Below are 27921 nucleotides of genomic sequence, written 5' to 3'. Positions count from 1 at the left end.
CTGGTCTCTCTTTGCTGGCGGCCGTGGAGGCCAACATCGAAAATAAGGAAATAATGATAATAAAAAGACTTTTTTTGGAAAACGTAGCTGAGATCCACGAGGTAAACGCGAGCTTAGTGCCCGATTGTATGGTGTTCGCACGGGGAAAAGGAAAAGATGGAAGGTAAAAGAAAGAACTGAATAAGAAATGAAATAAAATGAAATAGAAGACAGATAATAGAAGAAAGGGGGAAAAAAGAAAACAGAAGGAAAGAATAAAAATAAAACAAAATGAAACGAAGGAAAAAGAGTGAAAGAAGGTCAGGAATGGAAAAGAACGAAAAGGAAAAATGGAAATGAAAAAGGAAATGGAAAAAGGAAAAGGAAAAATGGGAAAAGAAAATGAAAAAGTACGAAATTAAAAGAAAGGAAAGGAAAGGAAAGGAAAGGAAAGGAAAGGAAAGGAAAGGAAAGGAAAGGAAAGGAAAGGAAAGGAAAGGAAAGGAAAGGAAAGGAAAGGAAAGGAAAGGAAAGGATGGAAGAGAAGAGAAGAGAAGAGAAGAGAAGAGAAGAGAAGAGAAGAGAAGAGAAGAGAAGAGAAGAGAAGAGAAGAGAAGAGAGAAATAAAGGAAAAGGAAAAGAAGGAATAATGAAGGAAAAGAGAAGAAAAATAAAACAAGAAAAGAAAAGAAAAGAAAAGAAAAAGAGGAAAGAGAGAGAAAGGAAAATGAAATAAAAGAATAAGAGGAAAGGGAAAAGAAACGGAAAAAAAAAAAAAAAAGAAAAGAAAAGAAAAGAGAAGGCCAACGATTTCTCAGGGCGGAGGCAGAGCAGCCCGGCCCGCTGCCCGCTGCCCGCTCCGGCGGAGCGCTGAGCACTCGCTTGCTTCAAGCGTGACCCGGGCGCGGCTGTGGGTGGCCCTGGGTGGCACCAGGTGGGACCGGGTGGCGCTGGGCTGCATTTCCCTGCCCGGGTGCCCGCTCTTTGTTCAACCGAGGCTGCACCTCACGAACCCACCGACCCGAGGGGCAGCCAGGGCCGATCCAGCAGCCTTTTCCCGGCATCGTGGGAAAGTTTCTTGGTTCGAGGAAATAAATAAAGCGTGCCTCCTCCCAAAAAAGAAACAAAATCATCCTAAAAAAAGAAAAGGAAGTTAGTAAACGCAATAAAGCTCGCAGCGAAACTTCTGCCCCTGTCTTCGAGTCGCAGAAGCGTTGCGAATAACTTTGCGAAGAGGGACGAACGAGAACGGTTCCCGAGCGCTGCGGGGTGGGAGCGTCCCCTGCAGCCCCCGACCCCCCACCCCCCCCCTCCCCGGCCCCTCCCGACGAGCAGCGACTCCTCTCCCCTCACCCCTCTTCCCTCTCCCATCTCCCCTCGCCCACCCGCGGAGGCAGAGGAGATTCGGAGTGGTGCAGCAAAAGAACCCTCGACGGCGTTTTTATTGAATTTTCCACGCATCGCGTGTCCCTCTGCCCCACTCCCCCCTCGCACCGCAGACTCCCGTGGCCGTGGGGCTGTGTCGCTTCTCCGCTTTCCCCGTGCCTCGGAGGAGTTAATCAGCGCAGACACAACAGCTCGTGTTATGACGGCGGAGTTCGGCAACCCTACACCGAGCCGGGCTCGGCCGGGACCCGGGCTGCCCCACGAGGACTTGAATTCCTCGGACTGCCCGAATTTACACCTCGGCGTGGGCCCGGCAGCCAGAAAGCCACCGCGCTAATGAACCGGGTGCTGCCCCAGCTCCACCCGGCATCAGTTCTGCTGCCGTCTCGAAGGCGATTTTCCAGCTGTTCCGAGAGCATCGGCCTCCGTACGCTCGCACACATACACACACGATTCATTTTTTTCGTGATTTCCAATGGGGGGAAAAAAAAAAAACACCAAAAAAAAGAAAAAAAAAAAAGGAGTTGTTGCAGGGAATTCCCTTTAGGAAGGCAGAATGCAGGCTGGGTGCGGGGGACGGTGGAGAATGCTCGTCCTCTCTCTGCTCCGTGGAAAAGTTTCTCGGGAAGTCGGCCGGCCCCGAGTCCCGCACTGCCCGTCGGGCCTCTCCCCGCCCGCTGATGGGGGCGGCGGGCATCGACCCCCCCGGGAGCCCTCGGGGTCTGGCGGCTGCGGGCGGGGCGGCGGAGAGGGAGCGGTGAGGGGGGTGTGCGGCCGTGTGTGTTCCTTCCTTCCTTCCTTCCTTCCTTCCTTCCTTCCTTCCTTCCTTCCTTCCTTCCTTCCTTCCTTCCTTCCTTCCTTCCTTCCTTCCTTCCTTCCTTCCTCCCTTCCTCCCTTCCTCCCTTCCTCCCTTCCTCCCTTCCTCCCTTCCTCCCTTCCTCCCTTCCTCCCTTCCTCCCCTCCTCCCTTCCTCCCCTCCTCCCCTCCTCCCCTCCCTCCTTCCCTCCCTCCTTCCTTCCTTCCTTCCTTCCTTCCTCCCCCCCCCTCCCCCCCTCCCTTCCTCCTTCTCTCCCTCCCTCTCTTCCTCCTTCCCTCCCTCTCTTTCTCCCTTCCTTCCTCCCTCCCTCTCTCCTTTCTTTCCTTTCTTCTTTCCTTCCTTTCCTCTTCTGTCTTCCTTCCTTTCCTTTCTTTCTTCCTTTTTTTTCCCTTCTTTTTCTTCCTTCCTTCCCCTCTCCTCTCCTCTCCTCTCCTCTCCTCTCCTCTCCTCTCCTCTCCTCTCCTCTCCTCTCCTCTCCTCTCCTCTCCTCTCCTCTCCTCTCCTCTCCTCTCCTCTCCTCTCCTCTCCTCTCCTCTCCTCTCCTCTCCTCTCCTCTCCTCTCCTCTCCTCTCCTCTCCTCTCCCCTCCTTTTACTCTTCCCCTCCTTCCCCTTCCCATCCCATTCTCCTTCTTTTTCCCATCCCCTTCCCACTTCCCTTCCCCTTCCCATTCCCTTTGCCATCCTCATCTTCTCCCCTTTCCCTCCCATTCCCAGCTATCCCCTCACAGCCCACTCCCATCTCCCGGCTCAGCAGCTCCATTCTCCCTTTGCCGTCCCACCCCGGCAGCACTCCGCGGGGCGGCGCTGGGAGCGGTGGCGGTGCGATGCCCCGGTGCCAGCTCAGCGATCAGAGGGGCTCTGCTCCGCTGCACCGCTCCCGGCTCACAATGCGGGACCCGTTCCGCGCGCACAAACCCGACAAATAAAAGAAAAAAGAAAGAAAGAAGGAAAGAAGAAGAAGAAAAAAAAATAAGAGAAGAAAAGAGAAGAGAAGAGAAGAAAGAAAAAGAAAAAAGAAAAAGAGAAAGAAAGAAAGAAAAAAAGAAACTTCAAAGCCTGGTTGTGGGGGCTGAAAAGGATGAGCTCTGCCGGGGTAGGTCTGCACGCCGGAGGGGCAGGAGGGGACACAACGGCTTCTGCCCTGAGCTGCGCACCCCGAAGTGGGCACCGCCGTCCCCGGTAGCTTTGTCCCCCCAGGGTTTATGATGTCTGTCTGGGGCCGCTTCTCTAAATCGCTGTGTAAATTGAAAGCCCACCCTTCCCAGCTCACCACCTTTTTTAATTAAAGCTTTTAACTCGCCCGGTGTTTACTGTCTTATGTAAAGTATCTAAACAAACAGCTTCAGGAGAGCACAAACACCAAAGGGGAGCCGGGCCCCCATTCTTACCCATCTTACGCATCTCTCCCCATGTCATAGTTACAGTTCCAAAAGGAAATTGCTTTTATTTGTAAAGGAGGCTTTAAAAAGCAGTGACATGAAGGGGAAAAGCTCCTTAAGGAGGAAGGTCACGGGGTTAGGGGAGAGATTAAAGGAGCGCTCCCTCCACCTCGCAGGGGGAGCAGTGCGGAGCCTGCCTGGCCCTGGGGGGGTCCGGGGGGCGGAGATGCTGGGGGCTGGGGGCTGGCGCTGGGCTCAGGGCCGTGTCGGGTCCCACACGGACACCTCGCAGCTGTCCGGGAAGGGAGAGGATGGTGGGAAGTGGTATTTCTTGTGTCCACCTCAAATCCTCTCCCCTCTTCAGTGCTGCAGGAAATACTCCCATGATATCTGGGGGGGAAGGGGGGAGGGAAGGGGTTGAGCCCTCTCAGAGCTCTGGGGGACACAGAGTGTTGTGGGATGCTGTGTGCCCATGGGGATGGAGTTGTGTAGGAGACCAGCCCCAACCCTCCTGTCTGCTCTCCTGCATCCAGGTGCAAGCATTGCTGCTGCCCATGCTGCTGGGGCGCTGCCAGCACAGGGAAGTGGCTGTGACATTTCCCTACTGCCCCATGGGTCTGTCTCAGTGGGGACACACGGCTGCTCCTCCAGCTCCAGGCACCCTGGCAACGCAGCCAAAGCTGTCCCATGCCCCACGTTCACCCCCAGATCTTTCCCAAAGCTGCATCGATCATGACCCTTCAGAGCCCCCTGGAGTCCCCCGGGGCTGAGTGACATTTGTGACATTTGCAGCACAAGGCGCTTGGCACGCTCCGGCCTCTGCTTGGCACCTTTACTCCCCGTATCCTCCTCCGGAGCGAGGCAGCGTGTTGTCCTTGATATTTGGAGAAGGGAGGCTGCTCCTAAATATGTGCATTTAGATTGTCCGAGGGAATTGCTGACATTCGCCCGCTTTGTTTTCGGGCGTTATTAGTGTCACTCAGCACACCTCCAACTGCAGGCTGGGCAGCCAATGCCCGGCTGTGCCTACCAGAGGTGCTGCTCAGTGCTCATCCTGGAGATAAATAAATCTACAGCATTCCTCACAGCCTGTGCCCTGAGAGCATCCTTCGTGCTCTCGGCTCACCTGCTAGGGAGCAACATGTCCTTTCCACGTTACGTTGTGTTTTTGGACACTCACTGAACACAGCCTCCTCTCTCCTTGGGGTGGGGAAGGGCTCTGTGGCCCGGTGCTGAGCCCCTGAGCTGGGAACTCATCCCTCCTTCCATTTCTGCATCGCTGCTTTTATATAAAACAGAACGACGGAGCATAAAGCCCGGCACACACAACTCGCTGGGAACTGACTGGGTGTCGTAGATACACACCGCGGCCATAAATATTCATGGAGGTACAGTCGGCTGCGGTAGGGGCTAACGCCAATGTAAATAACGCTGTATGTGCCGAGCTGCTGCGAGCTGTGCCGTGCGTGGGAAGAGCGTGTCATCATGAAATCAATGTCACGAATCAGTTACGGTGCAAGGGGTGGCATAGCAGTGCCCAAAAGTGGGAGCGCAGAGGTGGTGCTGGGCTGTGTGTGGGGACAGGGGAAGAATGATCCCCCCCCCCTCGTGCCACCAAAAACGTGATGGAGAAACGTGGGTGCAGGTGGCAGAAATGAGAAGAAATGAGATGGAAAGGTGTTTTACTGGATGGCACATGATGTTAGATATGATGGTGGCTCTGGATGGCCATTTGGGGTGGGAGAGGGAGGACTTTCTGAGCTGACAATGCATGGGCTTGGGTGGGAATGGATGCTGCACACTATGATGTCAAGCATCTCTCGAGAATTACTTTTTGGAAGTGCTTTCAGCCTCTAAATATCTGTGTGTCAGCCCATGGTACCAATCAGCACTGCCAAAGCTCCTAGGGCGTGCAGCCTGATGGAGCTGTAGGTGTCCCTGTTCTTTGTAGGGGAGCTGGACTAGATGACTATTGGATGTCCCTTCCAACTCAAACAACTCTATGATTCTGTGACATGGATGCCTTGTGCTTTTCTCCTGGGTAAAGGAGGCTTCATGAAGCCAAGAAAAATTTCGGGGTTGAAACCTCTCCCTTCCAACAGACTCCCCAGTGTGTGTGCGTGAACCACCCGACCCTTCTCTTCACACTGTCTGCAGTGGAGTGATTCCTCCCAACCAAGCATTGCCCTTCCCAGCCCCATTTTCGCCGAGTCGTGCTGGGAGCCCTGCAGCACAGCAGCCTCTGCCCCACACCACTCCCACAGTCAGTGATCAAAGGTCTTTTGTAAAGTGGATAAAGTGGATCACAACTCGTTCTCTTATTGTTTGAGAAAATCTGATGGTGCTGCAAAAGTCTTTTGCTTATGGGCATCTAGGATGAGAAGTGCTGTGTGTACCTTAATGCAGAGTCATAGCACAGGGGATGGGGTTATACATGGATGTGACCGTGGGCATATTCTTAAAATTATTCTCAGTCCATAGATTATTCCAAAGCAGTTCAGCATTTCACGTTTTGACCCCCAGTGCTGGAGGTATGAGTTATGTTAGTGCTCTTCTACCCTGAATGCATGGGCGGTACCATCAGAATCCATTCATATTTTTGGACATATTTGCTTACAGCTTTGTCCTTGCAGGTGTGCCCCAGACAAACAGCTTGCAAGCCTTGCAGAACTTCTTCCTGTGCAGTCTGTGTTTGTGAGCTCAGGAGTATTGCAACCCATGGAACTCCACGCAGAGGCTGCTGATTGAGCAGAAGGGCAAAAGAGATGCATCGGCTGTGTTGTCAGAAGTGATGGGTGACCAAGTTTGTGGCCAGACTGCTTTGTGAATAACTGGGCTGGAGAGGTGACAGCTAGGCTTCCACCACAGACCCCAGTGAAGGCATGAGCCTTGTGTGTCTCCATCACCTGCTGCAGGACAGCATCCCCTGCACACCACCTGCAAACCCAGCCGGAGGGAGCAGGGGACTGAGTTGTCTGAGTTCTGCAAAAAAGTCCTGAAAATGAACACTAAATATCCCTGCAGCGCTGCCAGAGCCAGCTCAGTTATTTAGGCCATTTGTGCCTTAGGGAAGGTGGTGATGATGACGGCGGTGATGATTAGAGCGATGACGACAATGATGATAATGACGATGATGATGATTAGAATGATGACGACAATGATGGTGATGATGACAACAATGATGATGATGATGACAGCGATGATGATGACAGCTGCTCGTTGCAGAGGTCAATGGGATGTGCACGGTGTGACCTCTAAGTGTCACACTCAGCTCTACGAACAACAGCATTTGTTTGCCTGCTCCTCACACTAGCAATCCGTGCACCACACAGAAACACATTTAACATCTCCAAAAGCACATTTGAGCAGCCTGGTACTTGACCTCACCATTATTTTCAATTAATTAGACTACCAGGCACTATTTCTGTCCCTGCTCCCTCACTTCCCAGAGGTTTGTGTGGCTGCACACCCGGTGCTGTATTGTGTGTGCACAGAACAGTGTGGTTTGCTCGAGCTTTTGGGTGGATTGACTTAACCATGCAGCTCAGCATTAACATGGCCTATAAGTATCCTTCAATATGAGGCACATAAGCATAGTCAGATGATTTATATTTATTTATTTGTGCATCCTTTCCTGTTCTAATTAATGAACTGGAAGGTGCAGGAGAGGAAAATAGCAAAGTGCAAAGGCCAGTGGTGTGTGGTTGTGCTTCATGCAAGGTTCCCTTTTGGAACTAATGATTGCGTAATGTGGAGGAAGTGTCCGGAGCATAAGTCTTGTGAGGAGCAGCTGAGGGAACTGGGATTGTTCAGTGTGGAAAAGAGGAGGCTTATCTCTCTGTACAGCTCCCTGAAAGGAGATTGTGGTGAGGTGGGGGTGGGTCTCATCACCCAGGTAACAGCGATGGGATAGGAGGGAATGGCCTTAAGTTGCACCAGGGGAGGTTCAGGTTGGATATCAGGAAGAATTTCTTCTCAGAAAGAGCAGTGCTGCAGTGGCACAGCTGCCCAGGGAGGTGGTGGAATCACTGTCCCTGGAGGTGTTCAAGCACTGTGGAGATGCAGCACTGAGGGATGTGGTTTAGTGAACACAATGGGGATGAATTGGGGTTTGGAGTAGATGATCTTAGTGGTCTTTCCCAACTTTTATGATTCTGTGATTTCACATGGCAAAATCTATGCCAAAAGAGGAAAAAAAAGATGTCTTTTGTGTGACATGCAGTGTGGACAGGGCAGCACAGTGCTGCTCTGGGGTTCTCTGATAGTTGTGCACACCAACAGAGGTGGGAGTCTATGAGTCCCCATGCCCTGACCTCCCAAGGACTTTGCTCCAGAAAAGTGGTTGCTTTGAAAAATTATTTGAGGAAGGTAATTTATCAGTTTTAATTGCTCTTTAATCCCCCTGATCGGCCTGGCACAGAGAAATCCTTTCTGAATGAGGGAGCTGGTTTGAAAAGGCCCAAGAAGGCTGAGAGATCTGGAGGGAGGCAGGGAGGGAGGAAAGGAGGGATGGAGGAGTAGAGTAGGATAGAAGGATGGAGAGAGGGGTGGAAAGAGGGCTGCAGGGATGAAAGGAGGGATGGAAAGAGGGATAGAGGGAGGGGGTAGGATAGAGGGGTGGAAAGAGGGGTGATGGAGTGATAGAGGGATGAAAGAAAGGATGTGAGGATGGAGAGAAAGATGGGTAGAGATGGAGGGAAGGGTGGTGGGATGTAGGGGGAGATAGAAAGATGGAGGACAGGAAGGAAGAAATAATGGAAAGAGGGATTGAGGAAGCATGGAGGGAAGGGACAGCTTTTTGCCATGCCACATAGCCTGGCCCTGTTCTGCATCCTGGTTCTGCTGCCCACAGTCAACATCTCCTTTTGTAACCTGACAAAACCCAAGGCTGTTCTTCTGTTTCACAGAAACCTGCCCAGATAAGAGCTCCTCTTACCTCTATTTCCATAAACACAAGAACAGATTTTTTTTTTCCTATTCAAGGCATTTGAATCATTTCCCTTCAGTCACAGATACATGCACGTTCTGGCTCAAGGTGTGTATTGCCTTTTATCCCCTAGGTATCATTCTGGTTTTATTACACATTAAGTTGAGTCCACACTTTTGCTTGCTTGGGTACAAGGAAAAGCACTCCAGTTAATTCCCAACAATAGAATATGCTACTGGGAACCCGGGTTGTGTCTATAAGCTCCTAAGAAAATTAACCCAGGCTTTCCACTTGAGACTTCATTGGTTTTAAATCAAGATCACAAACCAACTATAGGCAGGTTAATGACAACTAGAAGGAAAAAATTGCACTGATGAGCCCAAAAGGCCCCAAGCTACATTAACCACAAGACTCATTTTTTCCAATCTTCAGCAATGCAAACTCTCAAGGAAAACCTTTCCAGTGCCTAAAATATACAACTCAAACAGGATTGCTTTCGTTCTTACTCGTGGCACAAAAAAAAATTTACATTGGCATCTTCCAAGGCAGAATAGCTTCAAATCCTTAATGCAAATTGCTGTAGCTGGAGGGTCATAGATCTGCCCTGAGCAGCCAAAACTGTGCGAAGCCTCAAGGACAGACTGCTATGCCTCACCAAACACCCAGTTGCAATGATGCTGCTAAGGAGATTTGTGCTGGATCATGTGAGGAAAGGGCATATTTCCATCACAGAGTCACTCACGTTTCTGCACAGAAAGGCACAGTGACTTGGGCTGCGTGGTTTGTGTAGGAATGGATATGGACTTTCCCTTTTGGTTAAGGCAAGCAAGGAGGTCCTGTTCCCTCCAGCACCCCAAGGGCTCCTTGCAAATTGCATTTCTTTTCTCAATGACAGAGAGCTATGAGCTAGGTCCAAGGGACCAGAATCCTCTTTTTGTCCTTGCTAGCAGCTGCTCCGCCTGCTTGGACACCTGAGGTGTCCCCTAGGGCTCTCTGAGGAGCTGAGCATCCTCTTCCCTCCAAGCCCATCCCTAGGTTTGGGCAGGCTTGCTCCCACCACGCCCACCCCATGAGCTCTCAGCCAGGAGCTGGGTGCTGGAAATGTGCTTCTATTCAGGTGAGAAGATTTGATCTGGACATGTCTTGCTGGTTCAGTGACACACTCCTACTTTTCTACGGCAATGGGATGATCTGTAATCAACCAAATGTTTTCACATTCATTCTTCCAGCATGAGGAAAATGAACGTGGAAATGGTGGATGAAGTGATGGAAAGACCAGGAAAAGAAGGAAACAAACTCGATTTCCTAAACTCACCACCACTCCTAATGGGAGATGACAAGACAGCAGTACCATGATTAAAGCAGTGCCTCATTCAAGGCCAGGCTAATGGCTGGGTGGGAATTTTAACCCCAACATTAATTTACATAGGAGCCTGCATGGAAAAACCCATGAAGTTCCTGAGCAATTTGTCTGGAAACAGGAATAGATTTTCCCTCTCAGTTCAACCAGTGACATACCAACATCAAGCTGGTAAATCCAAGTAAATGATTCCTGATGGTGGTGGGGCAGGAGAGTGATGTCAGAACCTCTAAAACATCCTATTTCTAATATGAAGCCCCAAAGTGACCCACCATGCTTTAACTCATTCCTTCCATGTCTTTTCTGTGGTTGCTTCCTAATGGAGACATCGTTTTCCCTCTGTACTGAGAACTCTGCAGAGAGACCTTGTGTCCTTGTGACAGACACAGCCTGGCTTTGGGCTGCAGGCCTTTATCTTTATTTTTTTGGCAATTTCTCCATTGGCTGCCCGAGGCAGGAGAGTTTTGCTTCCCTAAGAAGAGGCCTTGCCAGGCGTGCTCCCCAGCCTCTCACTGCTCTAATTACCAGCACAGGGACAAGCAGGCAAGGAGCCACGAATGGGGTCAGTTCCTCCTGAAAAGAAAAACCTAAAACTAAAAAAAAAAAAATTATAGATCAGATCTGAAACCACCAGGCCGAGAGATGGGAGGGCAGTGGGATGAGTGCAGCATGCCTATTTTTGCTGGCCCCAGGGCAATACCTGAGCCCCAGAGGGGGATCAAGGGCACCGTGGGAAATAGGCATGAGCTGGGGGCTGCTGCAGCTATGCAGGACCTGCCTAGATTAACAGGTGCACCCATTATTAGATGTGTCCAGAAACAGCAAGGTAATGGCTTAGTTCACAGGTGTGCTGACACTCCCAGGAGAAGTGGGTGCTGAATGCCTCCACAGGTTGCCTCACTGGGAAGATCTGCCCCAAGTTCTTCTCTTCCCTTGCTTCACTTCCCAAAGACAGGAGGGCTTCCTGTTCATAGAGTCGTACAACCATTGAGTTATAGAATCATAGAATCATAAAGGCTGGAAAAGACTACTAAGACCACCAAGTACAACCCCAGCCCATCCCACCATGCCCACTGACCATGTCACTCAGAGCCACATCTCCATGGCTCTTGAACACCTCCAGGGATGCTGACTCCCCCACTTCCCTTGGCAGCCTGTGCCAGAGTTCTAGCACTCTTTCTGAGAATAGTATTTTCCTAAAATCCAACCAGATGAAAAAGGATGCACTGAGTTTTGATTTCTAACCCAACTGAAAGAGAAGAAATAAAGCAGATAAAGACGTAGTTGGGACGGCAGAACCAGCAGCGTTCCATTGGTCCATCACTCTTTGCTCAGGTCTGGAGAGATTGATGCCCTTCTGCTTTCCTTCCAGGTCTCATAGCAAGGAGAAACTATTCAGTGCATTTATTTGGAGGAGTTAATAACTTCAGTTGGGAAAGGACAGAGCAGGACACAGAAATCGGGAGATCACACGAGGTCACTTTGTCTTGACGGGCTGTGGCCAATTCCTGAGCTCTATCTTTATCCAAAGACCTAGAAACCGTGCCAGCATCATTGCCATGTGTAACCCTCTACAAAAAGCTTTCCCTCCACTGCTGTTGGCTTACTGAGGACGAATGCAGGTTTTAGCCCCAGTTCCAGCAAGGCCCGAATTGGAGCTTCCACAGGCACCTCCCTTCAGGATGCATTGCTGGAGGGAAGCAGGGGACACGTCCCCTTGTCCCTTGCAGACAGGCTCTGGGGTTTTGCAGCAGTTCCTGAGCATGTCTGCTGCTCCCACGCTCACTCCATCCCCGGTGGGATGCTCTCAGCAGGGTGACGGATGCTGAGTCAGGGCGGCCGATGGCATCTGTGACCCGAAAAGCAGCACGGCAACAACACGGGCACTTCCATGGTGACAGATTTGAAGGGTCCTGCATTGTCAGAGCTGAGCTGATGAGAATTAAATGCTGTCAGCGCGGGATCTAAGACCCAGACAGGCTGCTGCTCCCAGCCTTTGCCATTTGAGCAGCCCGCAACCGCTCCTCCAAATTGGCAAGTGCTCGGTGAACAGATGCTCGGGAAAATTGGATCATTTACAGCGTGTTTACAAATACTTGCTGCTGGCCCACTTCCAAGTTTAACATCCTCAGCACTTGGAGAAAACACGCGGGTCTGTACCCAGCCGTGTCCTCCGGGTGCCTGCTGGTGGGACTCATGGGCTCTTGCTCTGTCCACGGGTGCAGAGGGAGCAGTGTCCCCTGCGCAGCCCGGATGGGACGCAGAGGATGGAGCAGACCTGCTGCAGGACAAAGTCCTGCCATGCAGTGTCACAGGGCTGCACGGCTAGAGCTTCCCATGGGGAAAAGGAAGGGCGAGCATGGCGCAGACCAAAGAATGAGTGAGGAGTTTGAGTGGATTTCTGGATGTCTATCCATGTGCCAACACCTCCAACAACAGCCAACTTGCAAATTCAACAGCAGCAGATTTGGGGAGCACAAAGACTTTGGCTTATAGATGAAGGAGATACTGCTCGTGGAGACTGGTGGTGGGAAAGGCAAAGGCTGCTGCTTTCCTCCCTGGCTGTGCACAACTTCCTCAGCCAGAACGTGCACCTCTTAGATTAGGCCATCTCATGGTCAGTGATGCTGATACAAGTAGATGTGCTGATGGAACCCAAAGGAATGGCATGGAGATGCAACACGGGAGGTTCAGGTTGGATATCAGGAAGAGATTTTGGACCAGAGTGTGGTGGGCATGGAACAGGCTCCCCAGGGCACTGCGCACAGCCCTGAGCTTCCAGAGTTCAAGGGGTATTTGTGCATCACTCTCAGACATAGGGTTTGGTTTTTGGGTGGTGCTATGCGGAGCCAGGGTTTGAAGGTTTGGAGTCAATGATCCATATGAGTCCCTTCAAATTCAGATATTTTCTAATTCCATGATTCTAGGTTTGCACATCGCAAATACTCCAAAATAAAACATTCCACTATACAAGTACCTTTCTGATCCTGCTCTCTTCCAAAGGTCCGCTCTTTGAGTCCCCAAAATATTGCTCTGAAATGAAGAGTTAATGTGATTGAAGGGCTTTGGGATGATCACCGTACCATGCCCCCGGCCCTACTGTTCACTTATAGCTGTTTGCTCCAGCCTTGCTTTCCATTTGCTGAGTGAGCGCTGCAGCTCCTGCTCAGGCAGAGCATCCTCCCAGCTCTTACTATTCCTTCTTTAATACAGAAACAAGGGAAGAGGAAGGTGTTTGGCCATACATCCCCTGCTGGCCTTTACACTGCTGTGGCAGAGACGGCAGAGGGAGCACATGCTGCTGCCAGCTAGGCGCAGAGTTTCTTACCTAGATGTGACTGTTAATTTTAATTTCCTAGCAGCAGCAGGGTAGCCTGGCCCCTCCACCCCCTGGTGATGTTTGCTGATTGGCACAGTGAGCCTGGAGCCATCGCAGCGGCAAGGAAGGGCTTTGTCTCATTGGTGCGAGATCAAATCCTGCAGCCTGGCTGCAGTTTGCTCCCAAGTCAGAGACTTGGAGATATCGATTGGGACTGGCGAGGAGATGCACACAGGAGAAAGAGCACAAGATTTGGGGATTTAAAAATGGTATAATTGGATTCCTGAATTAAATACAGCCAGCAGGAAGGCTGGCAGCGGCATTCACGTAGGGGCAAGATTTCTAAACCTTAGCTGCTTGCATGGGCAAGGTGGGACCACTGGGAATGTCTTTGCCGCTGTGCCCAAAAGAAAGCATAGATTCCACCTGCGTGGTGTTAGGATGGATTTTCCTGCAGCACCATGGCATAGGCTGGTTTGGGACTGGATGCTCTTTAATTGAATCTTCTGTTGTTCTTCAATCCTCTTTCTGAAGGATGAGTGGTGGCTTGTGGTCTCCAAGGGTTCCTCATAGCTGCACTTGCCAATACACTGCTTCCAGCCACTGAAAATCCGTATTTTTAAATATTTATAGCATTGTAAGTTATAATCCCTTCTGTCTCTTACGTTACAACTTGGAGACGCACGTTTGCCATATGTCTCTCTACATCTAGATGTCACAAAACATATGCCCACACAGCATGGAGGCCAGCCGTTCTGTAGGATGATCCCTTCTCTCTATCTGTTTAGTGCTGGGTTCCATGATGCTGGTACGTGAGATGCAGGGTGATGTCAGTACTGGAGATGCAGAGTGACATCGGCATTGGAGATGAATGGTCTCTTTGCTCTGAGTTCCAGGTTAGTATCCCCTCGGCTAGAAATGCAGCTACGAGTGTCACTGACCTGCCTCCGGGGGCTCACCTCAACTGCAGAGCTTCAGGGCAAGGTAGGGACCAACCTGGTGCAACTCTTACCCTAAAATCCCACTTTCCTCCCCAAGGCTCCAGGGATGAGCATCTTCAGCATCCCAGCCCACATCATAGACTCTCCACAACATTATCCAGCTACAGGTGTAAACTATGAGCTGTTAAACTACGTTTGTTATCCTGTAAAGGAAACATATTCATCTTCTATATGCATTTAAACATTCGGAGAGACCTGGGAGCCCCAAAGCAACAACAAGTCCATGCTTTGCAAATCACCACTTGTAGTTTTCAGGTATGAAAGCCTCCCCAGGGGGTTCCCACTCCCCGGCTGCCTCTGGACAGCTGATGCTCTGGCCGTGTTTCCATGGAAACAGAAGATGGATAGGTGAAAAAAACGGGGAAAAGTTCTCATACTCCCTCAGTGGCATTTCCCAGCTCAGAAAGTGGGATTTCCCCAGGTGCTGGGGTGGTGGCCAGACCTGCAGTGGGACACGACCCAGTGTCCCATGGTGGGATATGACTCAGTGTCCCATCTGCTGCCTATTGCCTTTGGAAGAGCAGCACAGGGTTAGAGGCTTTAATGGCATTTCTTGTGGTGTCTTTGCTTCTTCAGAGTGGGCAATGCGGTTAAAGGGAAGAGGTTCCTAAAGGTTGGGGCAGGGCAGAGACTGTCTCAGTGCATGAGCTGTGACATTAAGGGACAGCCCAAGCACATAACGATGCTCATTTCCCTCAACCTGCTGCTACAAAGCTTTATTAGCAAACATCCACAAAGGCTTTGCAGCCCTCAGCCCTCTCCCCGACATGAGGTCCCTCCTGGCAGGTGGGGCTGGTGCAGAGCTCCCACCTCAGATTGAGACATCAAACCCAAGGTGCACCGCAGCCGGCTCAAAGCAAACCCGAAATTACACGTGCTGCAGGGAGAGATGACAGCTCCGCTATGGAGATCAAGGGTTTATGAAGATGGGGAGGCCAGATCTCTCACTGGCATCCTGATAGATTATGTGACACATCAGGTGTCAGGGTATCTCCTATTCCTAAGAGGGGCACGTTTGCAGGGCTGACATGCTGGCCCAGGCGAGGAGCAAATCATTAAGTTACATCCCAGCACGAGACAGGCAGAGGCAGCTCGCTGAGGTTTACATAGCCTCAGGTGAACTGTACGACAGGAAAATATACATTTGATGTGAGGTTAGGCATTCTGGAACATGAAATAATCATCAGGATGGCTGTTTATTACTGAGTTGGGTGAGAGGTGCTGTCATATAGTGAAGGATCCTGGCTCATGATGGTGGCTTTTCTATATATATAACACACACATCCACATGCACACACACACACATATATATACACACATACTGAAGGTATTAGCATTTAAACTGTAGTGTGTATATATTTATATGCATTATATTTAGAGACATGGTTTTTAGGGGCATGGTTAGTGGGCATGGTGGTGATGGATTGGTAGTTAGATTAGATTATCTTGGTTGTCTTTTCTTAATGATTCGATGATATATATGTATTTATATGTGCACAACCTGGAGAGAGCCCCATCATGGGGCTTCTGAAAATGTGTCCTTTGCTGTAGTTATTTGGATTCACAGAATAATAAAATTACAGAAAGATTATGTTTGGAAAGACCACTAAGATCATCTAGTCCAACCATCAACCTCTCACCATGCCCACTAGCAATGTCCTTCGGTGTAATGTTCACCTTTTCAAGGGGATTCATCCATGCCATTTCCATCCACGGTGGATGGCTTTTGCATATTTGGGCTGTGTACCCCTACCTCATTTCTCTTCTTCCAGACTGTTTCCTACGGGATACGCTACGGAATTTTAAGGAGAAAATCCCAGAAGATGAAATCCCAGCAAGACAAACATCTCGGCAAACATAACCTTGAGCTCCGTGCAGGTTGGCAGGGTCAAGGGGGAGGAATTAAGATCTCACTTCAACTCACTGATGATTACTGAGCCACGAGCTGCGTTCCCATCCGCGGTACCGCAGCACATATGGTGAGCCTGGACACACGCTGCTCCGGCCCCGTGTCATCCGGCAGCACAAGGGCACACGTCACGCAGCAAATATCAGCTCTGATCTCCTGCTCCAGGGCTTTTTGTCCAGAGAGTTTTTCAATGTGGGAAGGGTTTCTTCAAAGCTGTGTCTTGAGTGAGGTGAAAATCAAATTAACTCTAGGAGGGGACGAACTGATTGTTGCAAAAACAGCAAAAGGCCTTAGGTTTTTAGGTGATTTTGGGGCTGTGGGATGCTGGGGCTGGCAGGAGGGCTCTTGTGTGCTGCTGGGCTGCAGAAGCACCTCCTGGGTTGGGGGAAGTGATAAACACCCCACTGCCCCCAGTCTGACCAATGAATCAGCATGATGCCTTCGAACCTATGTCTGTGGGACCACTGTCTGCCATGAAATCAGATGCATTCTGGAATTAATGCCCTCACCCCTGACAGCGTTGCAGATGTCCTACTCTAGGGGATGTTCAGCCCAAACCAGGGCTGGGGGACAGCACCGTGCTGTAGCTGCTGCCAACATGCAGATTTCTTCATTGATATATTCAGTTTCCTCCTCCACAGAATCACAGGATCATAGAATATCCCAGTTTGGAAGGGACACATAAGGATCATCGAGTCAAATTCCTTCATTATTGTAAACCTAGTTATGATCATATAGAAGAAAGCAATACCATGGGTTATATTTTCCCCTTCCTTTCTCCCTGTGAATGCCAGTTCCATGGAGTCTTCTGACTGCTTGACAATGCCCAAAGAAAATCCCCTCTCTTTGCTGGACAAGGTCCATCTCCAGGACAATGCTCCTCATGCTGTGACCCTAAATTCATAACCACTCTCTTCCACTGGTGGACAGGAGATGCCTCCGTTTCCACCCAGGAATCCACTTGTCTCCAGCTTGTGATGCTTTGAACATTTGTTTTCAAGTGAACAGGGTTATAATCATTGCAAATAAAAAACTTAAATAAATAACCATTTGAAATATCCCATATTCCAAACACACCCACTTCTCAGCTCCATTCTTCATTTTTCAGAAGTGGATTTCATTCTGCAGAGTTTACCTGGATAAAACGAGTTGGCCCCAGTTTCATTGTCAGAGCGTTAAGAGGAGATTTCATTATTCTAATTTAGCATGAAAATACACTTAAATAGCATTTCATTTTTCCCATTTGCAGCATTAAGTAACTGCAAGTATCTTTTCAGGAGCAATTGCCCACAGCTTTTTGCGCAAACACTCTCTTTACAAAAGTCTCATGATGATTTGGGAGAAGCAGTAGGGGAAAAAATTGTTCCACTGGCAGAAGAAAGGAGAAATCTGGTGTAATATCCACTACCGTCTTATTTATCCTGTGGCTAATTACAGTGATAATCTGTTTTATAAGGGAGGCATTTCAATGTCAAATTTCATACAAGAGATTAACTCAGTGAAAGGGAAGCAGCCATTTTAGGGAGCTGGTGTGATAGGAGAAGGGGTTTCAAGCTAAGGAGGGAAGATTTAGATTGGATACAAGGAAAAGGATTACCCTTACCCTACAGTAAGGGTAGTGAAGCACTGGTACAGTGACACTCAAGGTCGGGCTGGACGGGGCTCTGAACACCTGATGGAGCTGTAGGTGTCCCTGTACACTGCAGGAGAGTTGGACCAGATGGCCTTTAAGGGTCCCTTCCAACTCGAACAATTCTGTGATTCCACTTTCACTGCCCATGTGGGACATCCCTGCTCCACGCATGGGAAATCCAAGGGATGAGGAATTCAAGTTTTCAAGTGTCCAACTGAACAGAATTTCAGGAAAGACAAACTCTTGTGCAACCTCCCCTTGACATGCCATCACCGCTCCATAGGGTGAGCGCCCTGCCCTCTCCTCCTTGCGCAATGCATCGCTGTGGCTCATGAGCATCTTTGCTCTCCTCCTAAAAATAAAGGCCTGAGCACAAAGGACGAGCCCCCCGCCGGCAGTCTGGCACCGGACAGAGCGTGGTGTTGCCAAGCATGGAGAGATTCGTCCTTGCAGGTCACACCCTTGAGGGCTGCAGACAGCACTGGGATGTGGAGCTCCCCATGCCCCAGCCCCCACCCCTCAATGTCTGTGTCCCCCCATGGAGGTGACAGAGAGGCACTGCCACCCCCAGAAGCCAGCACATGGGAATGTCCCAAGGACAAGACCCCACGGAAAGGTAGCTCCTATTGCTATCAGCTCAACACATTAATGAAAGGGCTAAAAGTGTTCACAGGTGGTACTTGATTTGTATCAGAAGTGTGAGAGCGATCCCAGACAGCATTTGTCCCTTGTTAGATGGGAGAAAAAACCTAAACCAGGTCCATGCAATAGCAGACAGTAAAAAATACATATGTATATATATATATGGAGAGAGAGAGAGAAAGGAAGAAATGTCAAGATTTTTCTTTTTCCTCTGAATCATCACATAAGTAGTGCACTACTAAACCACAGTTCCTTAGAGAGTCCCTCTCAGCAGTCCTTTCCCTTTGTGTCCCACCTTACATGGCTCCCAAGGCAAGGAGCTGCGATGTTACATACAAAGCCCTAAAGGAGAGCAGCTTTGAGGCTGGCTCCAGCCGTCAGGATTTCTGCTCTGTCTCAGAAAAAGAAAAGCAGAAAATCTGTCATAAAGTGCTTACAGGTTATCCTCATGGAGTTCAGGCATAAGCCAGGCGTGTTTATTAAGCCCATGGCCTGGCAGAGGGAAGGTGCCTGTTTGAATTGCAATACGGTACACTTCAAAAGACTTGGTTTGAAACTTTCCCTTGGCTTTGTGTGCTGTTGGATGCAGGGATAAAGCACTCTGTGCTTCTCATGGTGAGCTGCTGGTCACTGCAATGGGTACTGGGGAGTAAGATGCTTTTGTGTCTGCAGGTGATTGTCTCCATCCAGATCTGAACAGATCATAGAATGGTTCGAATTGGAGGGAACCCTAAAGCTTATCCAGTGCCAACCTCATTGAGGCTGCTCTTTCTGGGCTCTGTAGCTGTGCTGGTTGGACCAAGACTGAAGTCAGCTCTGTGCGTTTGAGTTCTTGGTCATCCCTGAGGTTCACCAATGGCCCCCATGGCCACATCCTATCCCATGTGACCTTCTCCTCCCTGCAAGGAGCATCCCCAGCTCAACAGTTCCACACTGGAGGCAAGGCCGTGACTTCAGAACTGCCCCATTTCTCCCCCATATACCTTCCTGATCCATACCCAGAGACACTGCTGGGAGGTCGGAGCCAGGAGCCAGCCTTTCCTAGCAGAAAAACCTCCTCGTTTATTTACGTTTCCCTCCTGCCGATCTCTGAAAACCATATGAAGTTATTTGCTTCAGCAACCTGACAGCAGCCCCCGGGCTAAACTTTTGATCCGCCAGTTTGCTGCCACCTTCACAAAGCACGGCGGTGCTGAGGCACGCGGCAGCCAGAGGAGGTGGCCCCATGCTGCTGCACGTCTCCCTGCCCTGAATGTCTCCTCTGCAGCAAGGGATGCTTTCCAGCACATATTCCCATCCCACATCCCGAGGCCTTTCAGAAATGCACAATGATTGCCCTAAAGCTGATGCAGCTGTTTCGGTATTTACACCTCTGGCACTGCTAATGCAAGGCAAAGGGCAGAACAGTGAGAATGGATTCTAGCACAGAGGGAAGGAGCTCATGTTAAGAACCTGTGACCTAAGGAGGCCCAGTGCTGGATAGCCCAAATCTCCCATCTCGTCTTCTGTGCACATGGATTACCATGGCACCCATGCAGTTCCTACAAACAGGAGTAGTAAGAACATAAGCACAGGCTGAAGTGTACTGATAGGACAACGAGTAATGGCTGTAAACTAAAAGAGTGCAGATGTAGACCAGACACTGGGAAGAAATTATTCACAGTGAGGGTGGGGAGGCTCTGGTACAGGCTGCCCAGAAGCTGAAGGTCCATCCCTGGAGATGCTCAAGGACAGGTTGGATGGGGCCCTGGGCAATGTGGTCTGGTGGGACGTGTCCCCATCCATGGCAAGGAATTGGATCTGGTTGGAATTTGAGGTCCCTTCCAATCCAAACTGTGCTGTGATTCTATGCACCACACTCTTTGTACCATAAATGAGCAGTATGAATTGTCTAGCTGGTATATATGTGAAACGACAGGTAGGATGCAAATACCAGCGTAATAAAAGGCACATTAGTTGTCCTGATGATATTGAAGGATGACATCAGGGAGATAAAAGCTAAGGATTGTCTTCCACTCTGGACCAAACCACAGTCTCTCTTTGGTGTATGGATCCTCACCAGCAGCTGGCTCCTGCCCACAGCCTGCCTGAGGGAAATGCTGACTGTGTCTAAGAGACCTGCAAACCAAGAGATGTGCAGGGAGCAGTGATGCACAAAGGAATAGAGCAGGAGATCATATAAAAAGCCATGACAGTGAGGAACCTTGCCTACCACAGTTAAAAGCTCTTGTGTGTGAGGAGGATGTGAGTATGTGTGCTTGAGATACCATAGAACCACGGAACAGTTTGAGTTGGAAAAAACCTTCAAGATTATCCATTCCAATCGCATGGAGGCTGCTCTTCCTGGGCCCTATAGCTGTGCTGGTGGGACCAAGGCTGAAGTCCAGCACCATCAGAGAGTCCTGCTTTTGGGTTGGGCTGTTGTATGTTTGACAGAAGTGAGCATTCTCACAGTCCCTCTGGAGAACTGTAAAACTGATTCCCCCGTCCAGAGCTATGCAGGAAAATCTGTAAATCAAGAAGTTACTCCAGGCAAGATTTAAAAAGCTCTAATTGCTTGTTGGATTTATGACAAAAGTGCCACGAGAGACAAACTGATTTCAGTACTTCACCAACATAATTGAGGGAAAAAATTATTTTTCTTCCTGCAATAAGTCTTCATCATATTAGGTCTAGTGTCCAGATTTTTCCTATTAATATTGCAGCACTTCATGTGCTTATAACTGGTAACCAGAAGTCACTGAAGATCAGAAAAGCATAAGGTTTTTGCACAGTGAGCTTAAAGAGCAGCTGCAAATAGAGGTTATCTTTTGGGATTTAGCTGTTGAGCTCAATGGGAGGCAGCCCTGGTCCTACCCTGTTCTTGCCACCTTGTAATATGGACTGAGCCTATTGAAACTTAGTGTGTTTCAAGGGTTGGCCCAGAATGTTTTGTAAATGTAGGTTTAATGCTTTGTACAGCTCCTACTGGTGTGCATCAGCTCCTGTGGCTGGTTGGATAGAAAAGGAAATTGAGGGGTGGAAGATGAGGGTGATGGATGGAAGAGAAGCGTGAAGGGTGAAGGAAGGAATTGGAAGGTGATAGAAGAGGAAGATGAGGGGTCGAATAGGAAGGTGTTGGATAGAAGAGGAAGATGAGGGGTCGAATAGGAAGGTGTTGGATAGAAGAGGAAGGTGAAGGGTGGAAGAGGAGAATGAAGGGTGGAAGAAAAGGGTGTAGGGTAGAAGAGGTGGGTGATGAAGGGAAGAGGAAGGTGAAGAGTGAAAGAGGAAGGTGAAGAGAAGAAGAGGAAGGTGATGGATGGAAGAGGAAGATAAAGGGTGGAAAAAGAGGGTGATGGGTGGAAGAGGACTCTGCAGCTGTCTCAGCTCCTTCTGGGCACATTGTTCTAGAAACACAAAAGAAGTCTTCATACCTCACAGCTGTAAAGCAAGATTTCCTGATGGATGCAAAATAATGCTGTAAGCCTGAACATGAAGAAAGTTTAGTTTGAAAGGCCAGAATCTCACAGGGCTTTGTTCCAAAGCTTCAAACAATTAAAGTAGCTGGTGCTGGTTTACCGTAGCTGTAAGAATTCAGCACAGCATAACACTAACTGGGGGAATATTGACTTTCAGTATACTGGCAGCTTCCAGTTTTAACTAGTATTTTGGATCAAGAATCTTAAAAGAGTTCTGCTATCAGCTTTTATGATAATACTTCTCCCTGATGGTATGGTATATTTCCCCAAGTTGCCACTAGAAGTAAAACTAAGAATAAAAGCATTTTTTTAATCTTTGTACTTTATATTAAAAAATGACTCTCAATAAACAGCTTCCAGGATCACTTTTGACATTAAACATTGATTTCTATGTCTGTTATAAACCTCCAAGAACTGCCTCAGGCACTTGTAATAATCTAAGCATTAGATCGCAGCACTTTCACTATCTAATTATTACCTGCTTTAATACAAGCTGTACTTCAAAAATATTTGAAAAAAAAAAAAAAGAAACAGAAGAAAGGAAGAAAGAAATTATCTTAAAAAAGACCCATCTTCCTGTAATTCCACTGCTGTCAGAGCCAAATACAGTGCCAACAAGGGGAGTGCAAGTCAGACCACCCAGAAACACAACCTCCATGGAAAGCCATTGCAACTTATGCAGAAATGTCAGGATCTTCTTCTTTCTGAACAGGCAAAATCCTCTCCCCATCGCCCTCATTTCCAAAAAGAATAACAGCTGGCATCACCCTGTCCTATTTGCAAAACATGCCTTATTGCTGAGCTTGAGGTTAACATAGCAAATGTGCTGCATGAACCTCCCTTGCCCAAGGCTAGGTCCTGCTGGTTTTCATTTTAGAACCATCATTTATTTTCACATTTGCTCCCCAGTACACTGCTTTCCAGAGCTGAAAGCTGGGAGCATTCTTCTCTGATTCAATTCAAAGGGGCTGGCGGGATGTACCCAGACATGGGGAAGACGTGGAGCACTTCTGACATGGTCAGTATTTAGTGCCTCCTGTGCAGCTGCTTCCATGATTCAAGTGCTTGGTTTGGCTGTACAGTTCCAGAAATTACAGAAAAATGAAAGACTTGGGAAGGTAAATCATAGAATCAGAGAACTACAGAGCGGTTTGTGTTGGAAGGGACCACAGTGCCCATCTGGATCCAACCCCTGCCATGGGCAAGGACAACTCCCACTTCATCAGGCTTTCCAGGGCCCCATCCAGCCTGGCCCTGAGCACCTCCAGGGATGAGGCATCCACAGTGTCTCTGGGCAGCCTGTGCCAATGCAAAAACTTGTGCATTGCCATTAGCAGCACTCAGAAAGCTGCAGTCCCCAAAGGCTGTGGGGCTGTCCGCAATCACTCCAGTTGATCTAATAAAACTTCTGTTTCTTCCCACAAACGTTGCTTCATTTCAGTGCTTCATAAGGAATGGTGATAACATGAAACAGCGTTTTCATCACAGTGGGAAGATTTCAAGCTCTTCTTAAGTACAGGACTGTGACAACCTGTGTGTTCCCAGTGCATCACCACATACTCCGCATGCAGTGCTCAATGGGATTTGCACGCTGGTTATTGGCAGTGGAATGCAACGTGATGGTCGGAATATCTCCTGGTGGAAGGCATCAGGTTAAAGAGGGATGAAAGATTTAAGGAAGGTTTAAGAGAAATATTACAGAATCAGAAGGTCATGATGGAGGAAAACCATCCTATCCCCACTCTACCTGCAGGGCTGCAATGCTATTATGGAGGAAATTGTGTTGCCCCTTGCTCTCATGGCTGTGTGTTGGGAGTGGTGTAGGGGTCAGCAGTGCCACCTGTCCCACTGACTCTGACTGCAGCAGGGTTTCTTGCATGGGAACGAGGGAGAAGCATTATAAACCAGGTTTTGGTCTCTTTGCACAAGGACAATTTGCAATAAAGCCTGTGGCTAACAAGAAGTGATTGCAGGCTTGCACTGGCACGAATGAGGTCAGGAACCAGCCTGTGGCAAGCGGCACTGAGGAACCTGGGTGTGAAACGTGGAATGTGACATCCTCCAGCCCCTAAATGATGGCAGGATGATGACACCATGGCCTCCAGCATTGCGGGTCAGGCTGCCGAGCATTGCAGAGCAGGGCTGGAGAGCACAGAGCCGCGCAGCGCTCGCCGGCACCGTGTGCTAATTACAGCCGTCTGCTCCACCAGCTCAGCTTCAACCGCTTGCAGAGCGTCTGCAGCCAGGTTGGGATTTCCTCAAATTGATTTGTAATTTGAGGTTACTCAATTAATTTTTTTCTTCTTCTTCTTTTTTTTTTTTTTTATTTCTCTCCCGCTCACCCGTGCGCCACGAGCGCTCGCTCCCCGTGCCCCGGCACAGCCTCATCTCCCACCCTCACCACACTGAAGGATCAAGTTTTAAAGGAGCAGCATGTAGGAAACTCAAACTTTTTCCTTTTCTGGGCCACACAAGCCTTGCCCAAGGCGTTCTTCATAGAAAAAATTAGGCTGCCGCACAATTCGTCGGCGGGGTGCACAACTTAAATATAATTTTCTCTTGTCCCAGATAAAGTCCCAGCCTGATTCCCCCAACCCTTCTCCTGCAGTCAGTGGGGAGCAGCTCCAGGGTGGGGATTTCCCCCCCACCGCAGTGTCCGACCTCCCCCCTGCTATGAGTACCTGTACTGGAGACATCCAAACTTCGGTTCTTCCTGTCATTTCCCATTCAGTTCTGAACTACTGAGAGATTTGCTTTGGCAGTGGGTGAGATGGGCTTCATGGAGAGCTGGACCCTCCTGCAAGGTGCTGTGGACCCCTCGCTGCTGATGCCCAGCATTGGACACAGTTGTTCAACACCTCAATTTCTGTTGGTGAGGATGTTTGGAACAGCCCACAGTCTCCAAGCATTCCCTCCCCATTATGTTATGACCCAAAACATTCCAAATAGCTCAGAAAATATACTGGGGTGCTGCCTGCCCACTCAGACACAAACCAGGAGGGTGCTTGTCATCTACACACTTAAATGCCAACAGATTTTGCTGATCCTGCAGGATTTTCATGGCAAAGGTGGATTTTGGGGTTTTTAACTCCTCATGGTTGTGGTACCCAAATATAAGATGCATTGCTTGCAGAAGCAAGGAGGAGGAGAAGGCAAGGAGGAGGAGGAGGAGGATTTTCCTAGCAGAGCCTTGAGATTTTAAATCAGAGCGACCTCACCGGCTTCAGAGAGTACCTTCTAATTTCCAAGCATATGCTCAAGAATATAATCAGGCTGGCAAATCTCTGCTGACAGCAATGCTGAGTGCCAGCTTCCCTCCACAAGCAACAAAGTGAGGCTCCACCAGCCCAGAGCTCCACTGTGCTCATTGCCTCAGTCCTGGAGATACATTTTGGAAACAGAACTGGAAATCAATAGGTGACAGCACAACAACTGCCCCCAGTGGAAGGAGGTGGGTTCAGCTGATATCCCAAGGGCCCAGCGATCCCAGTGCTCTTCTGAGCATGCAGCTGGAGGTCCAATGAATGAGGGTAGGTTTAGATTAGACACTGGGAAGAAGTTCTCTGCTCTCCAGTGGGGAGGCACTGGCACGGACTGCCCAGAGAAGCTGTGGGTTCCCTATCCCTAGAAGGGCTCAGGCCAGGTTGAATGGGGCTTTGGGCAAGCCATGGGTTGGAAGTGCAGTGAAAGAAAACTGCAGTATCAATAAATCAAGGTGGGCCTTGGAAAAGTCAGAAAATTTCTACTCTCTGCAAAGATCCAAGGGTTAAGGACAATTTGCATGGGGCCAACATTCACCTGGCTGATTGGTCACAGTGAGGAGCATCCCCTGGAGAGGGGATGGCTCAGAGGTTGGCATTGGCAGTGGGCTGAGGGAGCAGAGGGATAGAACACTGGCAGCAGGACTGGGCAACTTTGTGGGTTACACCTCAGTATGTCACAGCTCCATGGGTCACACCTCTACAGACACCTCAGCAGCTCTGCTGCTTTCTGGAAGGGTGAATTTTGCATTCTTTTGACTTTGATCAGTGCACCCCAGAGTGTCTGCATGTTGGAGTGGGTGCAGCACTGCTGGGATGGGTGCTGCATTGGTAAAGGGTCAGCATAGAATTGCATGGGGTGGATGCTGCATCGCTGGTAGGTCTATGTAGCATTGCATGGCCCGGAAAGCTATATTGCTTGGAGAGGGTACAACATTGCATGGAGTGGGTGTAGCATTGGTGGGCTCAGTGCAACATTACTGGTGTGGGTCATGTTTTGCTGGGGTGGATTGCTCAGGATGGATGCAGCACTGCTCAGCATGGATAGAGCACTGCTCAGCATGGATGCAACATTGCTCAGGGTGGATGCAGCAAGGCTAATCTTGAGTATATTCCAGCTTTGTGCAGCCCAGCATTATCCCACACCGCAGCTGAGCCTCCAACAGGTGCCAGCATGCAGCATAGCTGCTCCCCTGGGTGCTTTGGCACCATGTCCCCCACCCACTGCAAGCTATGCACATCAGCGACACTGCTGGGCACCACACATCCCCTACGTACCCACTGCAGAGGGAAATGGAAGTTGCTTTTGTTTGGCAGGGGTCGGACAGAGCCGGTTTGTTCGATAAAGCTTTAACGCTCTATGAACACACAGAAAAGCTCAACCCCGGGGCCCTTTGACAATCTCTATTGTTTTGCAGCAAGAGAGAAAGAAAGAAAGAAAGAAAGAAAGAAAGAAAGAAAGAAAGAAAGAAAGAAAGAAAGAAAGAAAGAAAGAAAGAAAGAAAGAAAGAAAGAAAGAAAGAAGGAAAGAAAGAAAGAAGGAAAGAAAGAAAGAAAGAAAGAAAGAAAGAAAGAAAGAAAGAAAGAAAGAAAGAAAGAAAGAAAGAAAGAAAGAAAGAAAGAAAAAGAAAGAGAGAAAGAGAGAAAAAGAGAGAACGAGAGAAAGGAAGGAAGGAAGGAAGGAAGGAAGGAAGGAAGGAAGGAAGGAAGGAAGGAAGGAAGGAAGGAAGGAAGGAAGGAAGGGAGGGAGGGAGGGAGGAAGGAAGGAAGGAAGGAAGGAAAGGGAGGGAGGGAGGGAGGGAGGGAGGGAGGGAGGGAGGGAGGGAGGGAGGGAGGGAGGAAGGAAGGAAGGAAGGAAGGAAGGAAGGAAGGAAGGAAGGAAGGAAGGAAGGAAGGAAGGAAGGAAGGAAGGAAGGAAGGAAGGAAGGAAGGAAGGAAGGAAGGAAGGAAGGAAGGAAGGAAGGAAGGAAGGAAGGAAGGAAGGAAGGAAGGAAGGAGGAAAGGAAGGCTGATTCGATTTAAAACACCAAGTTCATGGCATTTCAAAGGGAGACGATACACGGCGTGTGGATTTGTGTGACACGGGGAGATAAAGCCGGGAATAAAGTGCCAGGCAGGAGCGTTGCAGGGATGAGCCTGGTATTCTGCCATCTGACTCCCTTAAGAGGTTTCGTCTCTGCCATGAGCTGCACACCAACTCTTGGGCATTGGGGGCAAAGTCTGTAAAAGGAGATGGTGCAGAAAGATGGGAGAGCGAGCGGTGCTCGGCCGTAATGCCCAACGTGCACGTCCGTGTGTGCGGTCCGCTCCATCCACACCGCACCTCATTGTCTGCAAAACACACGGCACCGTGATGCACCAGTGGGCAAGCACGGCTGGGAACGGGAACCCTCAGCATGGTTTGTTTAGACAACAAAACAACAACAGTAGTAAAATCACGGGGATCCCGATGGAATGATAGAAGCTGGCGAGGAGATGGGTTGGTGGGTTATTTCATTTCTTGAACGCGCCATCGCCAAAATAAATAACCCGGGGAGGACAGCAGCAGCCAGCAAGCTGCCCGTGGGTTTGGCTGCGTGTAGTTTCTCTTCGGTGGCTGCGGGCGGGCACCGTCCTCGGCACGCAGAGAGGTGAGCGGGGAGCGGCGGCTCCGTGCGCTCCGGGCAGCGCTGCGCGGCGGCGGCTCCGCTCCGCTCCGCTGTGCCCGAGAGGCGGGCGGTGTTGGCGGCGTCGGGAATGCGCAGCTTCTTTTCTTCTCTTTCTTTCTTTCTTTCTTTCTTTCTTTCTTTCTTTCTTTCTTTCTTTCTTTCTTTCTTTCTTTCTTTCTTTCTTTCTTTCTTTCTTTCT

General features: G+C 49.5%; 1 protein-coding gene across 2 annotated transcripts in view; it reads right to left on the bottom strand.

Moving 5' to 3' along the window:
• Nucleotides 1-27921, bottom strand: part of INSIG1 (insulin induced gene 1) — a gene marked incomplete at its 3' end in the record, with an annotated part of 37912 nt that overhangs the window by 5832 nt on the left and 4159 nt on the right. For both annotated transcript variants that reach the window (NM_001396424.2, NM_001030966.3), the window contains 6 exon segments: nucleotides 3628-3641; nucleotides 7655-7675; nucleotides 11363-11382; nucleotides 12382-12393; nucleotides 20934-20949; nucleotides 23304-23317.

Source organism: Gallus gallus, chromosome 2 (assembly GCF_016699485.2).
Source record: "Gallus gallus isolate bGalGal1 chromosome 2, bGalGal1.mat.broiler.GRCg7b, whole genome shotgun sequence".
NCBI classification, from domain to species: domain Eukaryota; kingdom Metazoa; phylum Chordata; class Aves; order Galliformes; family Phasianidae; genus Gallus; species Gallus gallus.
This window is presented reverse-complemented; position numbering and strand designations above follow the sequence as displayed.